The 11,340-nt window shown below is 43.0% G+C and overlaps 1 pseudogene; it reads left to right on the top strand.

Moving 5' to 3' along the window:
• The first annotated feature begins 1,386 nt into the window (after positions 1-1,386).
• On the top strand, positions 1,387-2,266 carry LOC144368704 (poly [ADP-ribose] polymerase 1 pseudogene; annotated as a pseudogene).
• The last annotated feature ends 9,074 nt before the right edge of the window (positions 2,267-11,340 follow it).

Below are 11,340 nucleotides of genomic sequence, written 5' to 3'. Positions count from 1 at the left end.
GACAAAATTGAAGTGCCAATCATATAGTCAGAAAACTTTCTACTGAACAGTTTGCAATTTTATTAAATAGATATTAAATGGACATGTAAGTCATGTCCAAACTATTTTATCTCAGTGTAGTGTCAAGATTACAAAATTCACTTCTTTTATACGGGAGAAAAACAGTGTTTTTATATGTCATGTCAAACATGATGAGACTTCCCTGAAGGTACTCAACGATATATACTTATCTTAGAAAAACAAAGAACACAAAATCAGATATTTTTATGTTTCATGGATTATCTTTTTCACTTTTTAGAAAAATAAGGAACATTACATGATTACACAGGCCTCTCCCTAACCTCTTAAAGACTGAGTTGGGATGGGTGTCATAGGCATCACTTTCCTGGTCTTTTGCAAAGCCCACAAGATGGTACCCCTATTTTGCATGAATTAGGCACAAATAAAACTTGCCTTCTTGGGTTTTCTATCTATGTCCTTGATCTTCTTTGCCAAAATGTGGGTATGTAGAAAGACTTGTGTATGATGCAATCTATGACAGTTTTATCATCTGTATAGTTTGTATTCAATTAGAGACCTTTCCTATGGAAATGTTACTAATTTTTATTAAAAGATTGCTATTGTTCATGTAAAACATGAAAAAAAAATCAGTGAATCTGATAGTGTGAACTTGGGGGACTAGATACTCAGAGCTATGACCAAGCAGAGGGATTCATGCAAAAAAGTATGTGCTTTCCGCTCCTGGGCTCAGTTCTGTTTCATACTCTCTTGCACTTCAGATGATCAGTGATGTCTCTCCAGCAAATGCCTGATGAGATCATGGGCATGCGAATCTTGGCATCAGGCCCGCAGCACCTTGCTCCACATCCTGCCCCAGCTCACAAGCACTGTTGTGCAGTATTAGTGGGAATTGCTTTGTGTTGTTGGAAGGCTTCTTGGATACTCAGCAAGCATCAGCCTTTTAATTTTGGAGGCTTATTGTCATTCAGATGTGTAACTCTGCAGGTGTACAGAGTATCAGATTTTACTGTCAGTGGGTTGTACTTGACATGTCTTAAATTGTATGTTTTTTGGAGAAGTTTATATACTTTCTTGAAGACAGGATAGCCTTTAATATCCATTTAAAATCTATTCATTTCATTTAGTGGGAGTGTTAACTTGTCACCAAACAGGACTCTACTTAAAAGAAAATTTAAAACTCTTTGGCTTATATGTGCAGGCTGGGTGTGGTGGTACATGTCTGTAATCCCAGCAGTGCAAGAGGCTGAAGCAGGAGGATGGGGAGTTCCAGCCAGCCTCAGCAAGGGCAAGGTGCTATGCAACTCAGTGAGACCCTGTCTCTAAATAAAATACAAAATAGGGCTGAAGATGTGGCTTAGTGGTCAAATGCCCCTGAATTCAATCCCAGATACACCTCCCCAACCCCCACCAAATTGCTTCTAAACCCTGATGCCCCTTGACTATGGGATGAGAAAGTCCTGCTCCTGAACTATGCAGACAGTGTGCAGGCCAAAGTACAAATGCCGGACAACTTCCTGGACATTGGGATGGCCTGCAGTTGGCTTAGGGGTGGATCTGATGACAGTAGCAAGGACCCCATTGATGTCAACTACAAGAAGCTCAAAAGTGACATTAAGGTAGTTGACAAAGACTCTGAAGAAGCAGAGATCATCAGGAAGTATGTTAGGAACACACAGGCACAATGCCTATGACCTGGAAGTTTGGATATCTCTAAGGTAGAGTGCAAAGGGGAGAGCCAACACTACAAACCCTTTAAGTAGCTTCACAATCGAAGGTTGCGTGCACAGGTGCAGGACCACCAACTTTGCTGGGATCCTGGTCCCCTTCTAGGCATAGCCCTGCCTGAAGCACCTGTGACAGGCTACATGTTTGGCAAAGACATATTTTTTGCTGATATGGTCTCAAAGAGTATCTACTACTTCCACACATCTCAGGGAGACAAGATAGGCTAAATCCTGTTGGGAGAAGTTGTCCTGGGGAACATGGATGAACTGAAGCCTGCTTCACATATCAACCAATTACCCAAGGGCAAGCAGAGTGTCAAAAGATTTGGGCAAAACTATCCCTGATCCTTCGGCTAGTATTACTCGGGAGAGTATAAAGGACTGGGATCTCATAAGGTGTTATCTATACCTGCCTACTATATAATGAATACATTGTCTTTGATATTGCTCAGGTAAATCTGAAGTATCTGCTGAAACTGAAATTCAACTTTAAGACCTCTCTGTGGTTAACAGAAATATGAGTTGCACCCTGGTGACTCTCATTTGAATTAACTGTGTGCTCATGCACCAACACACCCAGCAGAAACCTCAACTAAGCTGCCAATGGATGTTACCTTTACTAAATCTCCTTGGAAAGGGTTTTTACATAAACAGGTCAAAAGGTTTTTCTCAAATTTTCAAATCCTTTTTATGTTTAATTTTGCATTGGAGGGTTTGAGGGTTCTATCTAGCCAGGCACAGTCCTGACAGATACATCTGACAGTAGAGGGAAAGTGGGGGAGAGGTTTTTGGTTTGTTTTGTTTGCTTAGACTAGTCTTGTTTCAAAACAAAACAAAAAAAAAAAAAAACAACAACAACAAAAAAAAAAACAAGCCAAATTACAGCACTTGCCTTATTGGTTTCCCAAGAGATGGAAACAATGTGTTTCCACCCTTTTCTCTAAGTGTTCATCTTTAGTTTTAATTCTGGCAATGTGTGATGCATTTATTTTGAGCTAAACATAAAAACTAATTTCATACTAAAAATGCTACCATTAATAATATTTGTCAACATCATCAGTGATCACTTGCCTATTATGTTTCTCAAAACCAGAACTCTAAAAACACAAATAGTTTTTGGTGGTTACATACATTTTCTTTCTGTTTTCCTTTTTTGTATTTTTATTTAGAGACAGGGTTTTGCTTAGTTGCTGAGGTTGACTTTGAACTTGTGATCCTCCTGTCTTAGACTCCTGAGCTGCTGGGATTGCAGATGTGCACCACTGTGCCCAGCTAGAAAAAAAATCTTGTCTGGTCTTCTGGTGGTGATATGGACAGAAGCTAATTGAGCCATGTATGAAATGCTTGCTTGTGCATCAGTCCTATGATGAACCTGTCACCTGTTTACCCCACTAAATTCACATGACCCAAGAGTAGAGGAAGCATGAATCCCAAGGGACAATCAAGGTGCTATTACCAGCAGAAGGGGAAACAGAGCCTGGAAATCACAAAATAGAGTGGCAGGTACTGCCAGCATTTAACCCAGGCTCCTAGGGAGCCCTGGACACCTCATCACACACAGTAGCCACCATAGCTTTCCAAACTTCCTGAGTTTGAAATAAGCTGAAGAAGCTGGTGGATTCCTTCTTGCCCTCTTCCTTGATTTTCTCTGGTCCAAGTATTTCTAAGAATTTTAGGACACCTCTGACCTCAAGAAATTCTATCCAATTACTGTCCAGGGAGTAGAAGAGTTGAAACAAAACATTTGACAAATTCCTTGACACTAACCTCCTAAGGGAGTCTAAGTTCCTTTCCTCACATATTTTGCCTCCTATCCTGGAAACGTCCATAGGTAAAGTGACATGATACTTTGGATATTCTTCCTTCTAGCAGGAAGTGGACATCTCTTTATTTGGGGCTTTCCAGCCTCTGTTTCTCCTTCTGCTGGTAATAGCACCTTGATTGTCCCTTGGGGACTCATGCTTCCTCCATTCTTGGTCATGTGATTTTAGTGGGGTAAACAGGTGACAGGTATGTCATCCTTCTGGCTATAGAAATTGGTCTGGGGCCAGGCATGTGACCTAAGCTGATCCAATGAGGCTCAAAAGTCAGAATGTTCTTGGGACCCATGTAAAAGATTGGTTTCTTTTCAGCATAGCTGAGCTATAAGGTGCATGTCTGGAGCTCCTGGGAACCTCAGCACACAGAGCCTTCTGAATATAGAGGACAGATGGAGACTTTAAGGGGAAAGAGGGAGGGTGGGACCAAATACTGATGATAGTGTTTGAACCCCTGGGTCTAGTCAGGTCTGAAATATGTATTTCCACCTCTGGGTAATTCAGTTAAGCAATCCAATAAATCTCTTCTTTCTGAGTGTAGCAGGAATTACTTTTCTGTAATTTTCAATCAAAAGGATACTAACTAGTAAAAGGCCAATGAGGAACATGGGATGGAGGAGTAATTGGAGCAGACTTCCGGGGGACACTACATCTGGGCCCACCTTGAAGGTTAGGGGGCACCTACAGATACCTAGAATCCCATGTGGTATGAATGCCCAGGATACCACGAGAGACTGGAATTTCTCTAGAGTGGATCTTACCTGCCCACAGCTGATAAGAAGATGCCAATTGACCTGAAAAGCTTTTCTAAACATAGGTAAAGTGATATAGCTGAACCACAAGTCAAAGAATGCTTTTCAAGGTAGTTTTCCCTAGAGAAATAGATCCTGTGCCTGATTCTGGGTAACCCTTCAGGTCCAGGATAACAAAGCAGCTGGAGTGCACCCTTTAATCTGAGAGGAGCTAACGGGGAAGGGGCAACACACAGAGGATAGGTGCTGGGTCATTCCTTGTTATCCAGGAAGTTCCTCCATGATAGTTTAGCCACTTGGCTCTGACAGGTTCCCTAGGGAGCAAGGATGCTTGCATCAATCAAAGGTGCATGGAAAAAGCTGAGGGTGAATTTCTCAAGTCTCTCTAAGCCATGATCATTGTACTCTTGCGTCTCAGTATAGTTCATTATTTTGGGCCCAATCCTAGATTTTAACTTCCTAATTAATTCTCAATTGTGTACTTGCTCAAAGTTTTACACTAGAGGTTACTATCCTTATGAAGAACTGCATGGCTTCCTAATAAGAATAACAAGAGATGGTAGAAAAATTAAACTTTGATTTAAAACAGCCTCAATATTTAATGTTTATTTTTAAAAATCAGCCTTTGCAAAAAGTCTCATCATAATATAGCACCCAGAGCACGTGTCAGCTTGGATACAAGGTATAAAATCAAGCCACAATAGAAAGGGAACCAGTCAACAATTACTAGGCTCATAACATATCACAGGCTCTTTGAACACTTTAAGATATTAGCTGAAATTATTACAGCTCATGGAGGATGACTGAGAGCTTCCAAGACTGATAAGAGCTAATGTAATGGGTTGGATGTAATAATGCTTTGTTGGGGGAAGGGTGGGGGAATGAGTCAAATTGTCTCTGCTGCACCCTGGTTCCCAGGATGCCAATAGAAGTAAATACAGATTGGTTCATTAGGAAAGGCTCTTTACTGCAAAAACATCATTTGCTCTAGAGCTAGGCTCCCCTGCATGTTGCCACCATAGCTGGGGGCCAGGTTATCAGCCACATGGAAGTCTCTTTATCCCTACCTTATCCCTTCCCTGTTCCCCCATCCTCTGCCCTGTTCCTGACTCAGTGCATTCTCCTTTTCTTCAGTGACCAGCTAGGCCAACCAACTTTTGTCACCATCTTTTCTCTCTGTACTAGACTGGTCTTCTTTTCATAGTCACTTGCTCTACATATTTTGGGTCTATTATTTTCATTATTTAGTTCTAGAAGGTTGCCATAGTATCAGCAGTAGATAACAAGTACTAGGCAGTGTGCTAACTGCTTTGCTTGAATTGTCTCATATAATCCTCACTGCAGCTCTCCGGTGCTCACTGTCAGTATTTCCATTTACTCCATGAGTATAACATGAAGTTACCAAAGGTAACTGGTGGATCTGGGATTTGAACCTGAGCAGGCTAGCCCAGGTTCTTCCTGCCAGGCCTTTCTACCTGTAGACATAGGGAGTGGGCGAGGCTGCTGATGTGGGTGGTCTCCCTGTATGGTGTTGCAGGTGGAGTTGTGGGTTTGCACTGCCTACCTAGTGGGAGATCCTGGAGTACAATAGATGGCCTATGGGCTTTGGGTCAGACAGATCCATTCCTATTTACTAGTAAATTACTCAATCTTTCCAAGTTCATTTTTTCTTACCTATAATAAATGTCAGTCCTCAGTACTCCCCCCACCTCCCAAAGTTAGGAAATAATACATAATTCTGGCTATAGAAAGTGAATCTACAGCTGTACCTTTAAGGCCTGGTTCATCCAGTCATTGCATAAGCATTAGCTGAATGTCCACTAAATGTAAGGCACTATTACTAGCACCTGAGGTATGGGGAAGAATGACGATGCCTAGCACAAGTGCAATGACTGAGTAAGAAAGGAAGTGGGCTGGACACAGAATCCTTGGAAACACTAACATTTAGGGTGGGAGGAAATTCTGCAGCTGAGGCAAGAGAAATAGCAATAGAAGAAGAGAGCTGAGAAGGGGCAGAGGCCATCAGGCTGGACTAGATGAGGTGAAGGAGGCACAGCACTTGCCTTGGATCTCGAATTTAAAGGGGCACCAAAGTTGTGTGCAATGGCAGACACCTATGATCCCAGTGACTTGGGCATTTGAGACAGGAGAACTGTAAACCTGAGGCTTGTCCTTGCAACACAGCAAGACCCCTCCCCCCCCCCGCCCCCAAAAAGGGGTGGGGATATAGCTCAGTGGTAAATCATCTCTGTAAAGGGCACCAAAAAAAAAAAAAACACACCTCAGCAATAAAATCATATTTCAGTGCAATATTTAAAATAATCAAATTAATATAAAATTCATGATGAATCAAATATCAACATTTTACATAAAAACAGGATCTGACTCTGCACCTGAGATCCCGCCTCACTTACCTCACCCTGTGTTCAAGTGGAAAATGTTAAGTAAGACAAGGAAAGAAAACTGGAAATCTAAATTTGGCTGCACAGAGGTTGCTGGTAACCACGGTGAGCTTAGTTTCATGACTTGAGGGTTGAGAAGCCAGATTACAGGTACTGACATTTCTCAAAGCATGATCTGTGAACCATAGCATCAGAGTTATTGGGAGCACTTGTTAGAAAAAAAGGTCAGGGCCCTATACTTAATCTATTAAATCAGAACCCTAGGGGTGGGGTGGGCATAGGGAGGTAGACTAGTAATTTGTACGTGTTATTTTTAATTTTTTGCTGAGCTGGATTAAAACCCAGGGTTTCCTGATGTTAGCTGGGGAGCTATGTCCCCAGCCTTAACCTTTATTTTAAACCTCTTTGCTAAGAGCCATAGCCAAGTAGGAATGATGCATGGCATTTTTGGTTGAAAGGTGATGCCAGCAAGCCATTGAGATAATGATTATGTTAAGATGTGCATTCAATTGGACATTGGACCCCTGCTGTCCTCCTAGGCCTGTTATTTTGGAGCTCTTGCGGGACTCCTGGAGAGTTCCCATTGTTTGGGGAAGTGTGGTAGGAGGGATTTCCAGAGGAGGGATTTTCCTGTTGGTGTGGTGTGTCCCAGGAGAAGGCTGCATGTGTGGTGTTCAAAGGAGTTTTGGAAATAAAGTTTGTTCTTGCTTGAGTGGCTTGTGATTTTGTGCCCAGCCAGACTGTGGCAACTCTTTTATGCACACCAAAGTACGACATTAGGGTGAACCTAGAGACATATTCTGATATTCCCTTTGGTCTGTGTTCTAGGTCTGAATCTGATCAATAATTTAAAAAAAAAAAAAGTAGGTGCCCTTTCTCACTGTGTTATATCCTCAGCCCTTTTTACTTTTTAAAAAGTTTATTTTGGTGGTATCAAATCCAGGGCCTCATGCATGCCAGGCAAGCATTCTACCACGGAGCTCCATCCCCACATCTCCAGACACCCCTACTTTCCGTTTTGAGAAAAGGTCACACCAAGCCACCCAAGTGGCCCAGAATTTGTGATCTTTCCACCCCAGAACACCCATAGCTGGGTTTACAGTCATGTGCCGCCACACCAGGCTGTTTAATAATTTTATCAGTAACTTAAATGGAAGGAAAAAACAGCTCTGTTTAATTAAGTCTTTAGTCCTGCCCAGCTGCAGACTCTTTGGTTCATTCTTTCCTTTATTCAGCAAACAAGTGCCAGCCCTCCTAGATAAGAGAAATGCAGAGCTGAACAATGAAGGAGACAGATGCAGCTCCTGGTCTCTCAGTGGGGGTGAAAGAGATATTGACCAGGTAGTAACAATCAAATGTTATGACTATCAGGACACAGGGAGGGACTGTGAGTACAGGTAATGGGAACCTCAGGTTCTCAAGTAGTCTGGGCCTCAGTGAAGGGCTTTCTAAAAACTGATATTTAAATTGAGGTCTGAATATAGGAGTATGAATTAGTTAAATAAGGAGGGGGGTTTCAGAAGAAAAGGGAGTTCAGGCTAGGGGAAAACCCTATAATAAAAGGGTCTGAGTTGGGTGTAGTGGTGTACACCTATAAGCCAGTTACCAGAAAGACTGAGGCAGGAGGATTACATTCCAAGGGCAAGCTCTGGCAATTTAATGAGATCCTTTTTCAAAACAAAAAATACAAAGGACTCGGGTTATATCTCAGTAATACGGTAACCCTGGGTTCAATCCTCTGTCCTGCCAAACAAAACAAAATAAATGAAATGGTCTGAGATGAATCCACAGGCAGATAGACCAAGAATATCCCCAGATCTTTCCATAATACAAACCACCTCAAAGATGTCCGAATCTGCTTTCAGTCCTGCTCTGCCTACACGGCTCCTGAACACAGGAACCTCAAACTCAGCATGTCCCAAATCAAACTTAACTACACCTAAACTTGCTTCTTTTTTATGTTATCTTCCCATTCACCTCGTTTCCCAAGCCAGAAATATGAGAGTCATCCTGAGGCATGAGTGGAGAGAGTAGCTGGGTATATAAATATGGAGCCCAGATTCCAGAAGGAAATTATCATGAAAACGCATGAGACCACTTAGGGAGAATTTGATAGTGTGAGCAGAGAAGAGGTAAAATAGATGGAGTCTCAAGGAACAACTACATTTAAGGGAAAGTATTCCCTTAAAGAAGAAAAAAAGGGAGAAACAAAGAGTCTTGGCATCACAGAAACCCAGGGAAGAGTGTTTTGAGAAGTGGGAAAGTTTGATTGAAAAATGCCACTCTGGTCATGTATAAGGAATGAGGATGTAGTCACTGGGCTCCACAATTAGAAAACCATTGGTAATCTTGACCAGACCAGCATCAGTGGAGTCAGGGCAACAGGGATTAGACTGCAGTAGGCAGAGGAGGAACCAGGAGAGCATGTGGAGACAGGGAGAGTAACTAGCCTTTTCAACAAGCTTCACTATGAAAGGAAGGATCTGGGTGCAACTTATGTTTGAGGCATGGATTTAATTTTATTTTTAAGGCAAAAGAGATTCTAGCATACAAAATACTGATGAAAAAAGCTGGTAATGAGGCAAAGGGGAACACTACAGGAGAGAAAAAATAAAGTCCTTGAGGAGATGGGAAGGGATTTAAATGTTGAACAAATGAGAATTAGTCCTAAGAAAGAATACCAGCTTCCACTCTGATAGGAGAAAAAAGAGATAGAGGTCAGACTGGGGACACATTTACAAGTTGGGAATATGGAAGTCGATGGAATCCTTGATTTTGGGGATATGCCTGTAATCCCAGCAACTGGGGAGGCTGAGGCAGAAGGATCAGGAGTTCAAAGCCAGCCTCAGCAACTGAGTGAGTCCCTGTCTCTAAATAAAATGCAAAATGGGGCTGAGGACATGGCTTTTTTTTTTTTAATCATCAAATGTTCTGTTCTAAAATATTAGAGAATATCAAGAGAAAATCTCCCTTAAAACTGTTCTCTTTTTCTTTTGAAATTTTCTATTGTTTCCACCACTCAGCAAAGGCTACCTGCTTCTAAGGCAGGATCAAGCTTACAAGGAACAAGCTGGATCCTTGGGAAAACTCCTGCTTCAATTCAGGGGAAGTCATGCCTTGGTCAGTTTGAATGAAATTGTTGAGGATGTGATTCCTTGTGACTTTGCCAGCATCGTCCCACTCTTGTAAAAAGCTTAAGAGCCTGCTAATTACTGCCTGTTCTTTTATAAAAGTCATGATCAATCAGTAGTCCTGAGGTGGGCTCACTACCCCCAAAGCAGTACACTTCATATGTGATTCCAGGAAGGGTGTCCACTTAGCCTAGCCAAGCAAGACAACTGGGTGGACAACTGTGGATCAATCTCCAGCCCTGGAACTGCAGCTGGTAGTGGATAGTGGAGGCAGCTGGACAATGAAACCAAAGGGCACTGTCTTCACAGGATACTAATAGATGCAATATGGAGAGGAGAGACCCTCTGGGTTGGCAGAATAGGACACTGCAGGCTTCCTACCTTCACAGCTGTGTGAGGGGGTACATTTTCCATTTATGGCTCAGTTTAAGCTTTTTGATGTTCCATAAACAAGACAAACATATATATTGGGCAAATCTGATGTTTCAAACCCAGCAACTGCCAGGAGTGGTGGCTCCTGCCTACAATCCCAGCAACTGGGGAGGCTGAGGCAGAAGGATCAGGAGTTCAAAGCCAGCCTCAGCAACTGAGAGAGACCCTGTCTCTAAATAAAATACAAAATGGGGCTGAGGACATGGCTTGGTGGTCGCGTGCCCCTGAATTCAATCCCTGATAGTCACCCCCTACACCCACCCACTCACCCCCCCCAAAAAAAAGAAAAACCAAACCCAGCAACTGAAAACTACCCTCTTGGCTCCTTGCTGGTAGACCCTCTTCTTTCTCCTTTCTGTTGCTATCCCCTCCCTACACGACCGTCCAAGGCTCCCAACTCTTTCTTTTCAGATGCTCCCAAGTGCGTCCCTCAAAAAAGCAACCATTTTCCACGGAAATTTAAAAAAAAAAATCAAAGAAAAGCCTGTCTAGCGCCAGGTGGGGAACATTTTAACTAGACAGGAAGCTCCTTTCAAATCCTCTTCTAACTTTCTCCGTGAAGAGGAGGAAATCGCCATAACTTTTCATGGTCTCCAAGGCGCCTCCACAGAGCAGAGCCTGGCAGAAGCGAGGAGCAGCCCTGCGATGCTGGGGGCGCCCCTGAGCTGCTCAGGCTCCTCTCGCCTTCTCCCAGGACGAACTCCGCTGGGATGCCCTACACTGAGGCGCAAGACCCTGGCACCTGCGCCCCCTACTGGCCTCAATAGACACTTGGAAGCGCGCGGTTCTTCAGGTCAAACGTGGGTGACAGTTAAGAATCTAAGTAACTGACTGAACTGCTCCCAACCGCTTGAACCCAGGACTGGAAACTGAGTCTGATCATCCCACCTCTGAGCCTAGGAACACCTTTTCCTATTTCAAGTATTTTCTACTTGAATGGAAATAGGACAATAGGTCCAAATAGAAGCAGGTGTCCTGGCGAAGGATTTGGTGGTCAGCGGCTTAGGGTCACCTGAGGACAGAGGGGGTCTTGCAGGGTCATGGGGCCCATTGGCCACGGG

Source organism: Ictidomys tridecemlineatus, chromosome 11, assembly GCF_052094955.1.
Source record: "Ictidomys tridecemlineatus isolate mIctTri1 chromosome 11, mIctTri1.hap1, whole genome shotgun sequence".
NCBI lineage: Eukaryota > Metazoa > Chordata > Mammalia > Rodentia > Sciuridae > Ictidomys > Ictidomys tridecemlineatus.
This window is presented reverse-complemented; position numbering and strand designations above follow the sequence as displayed.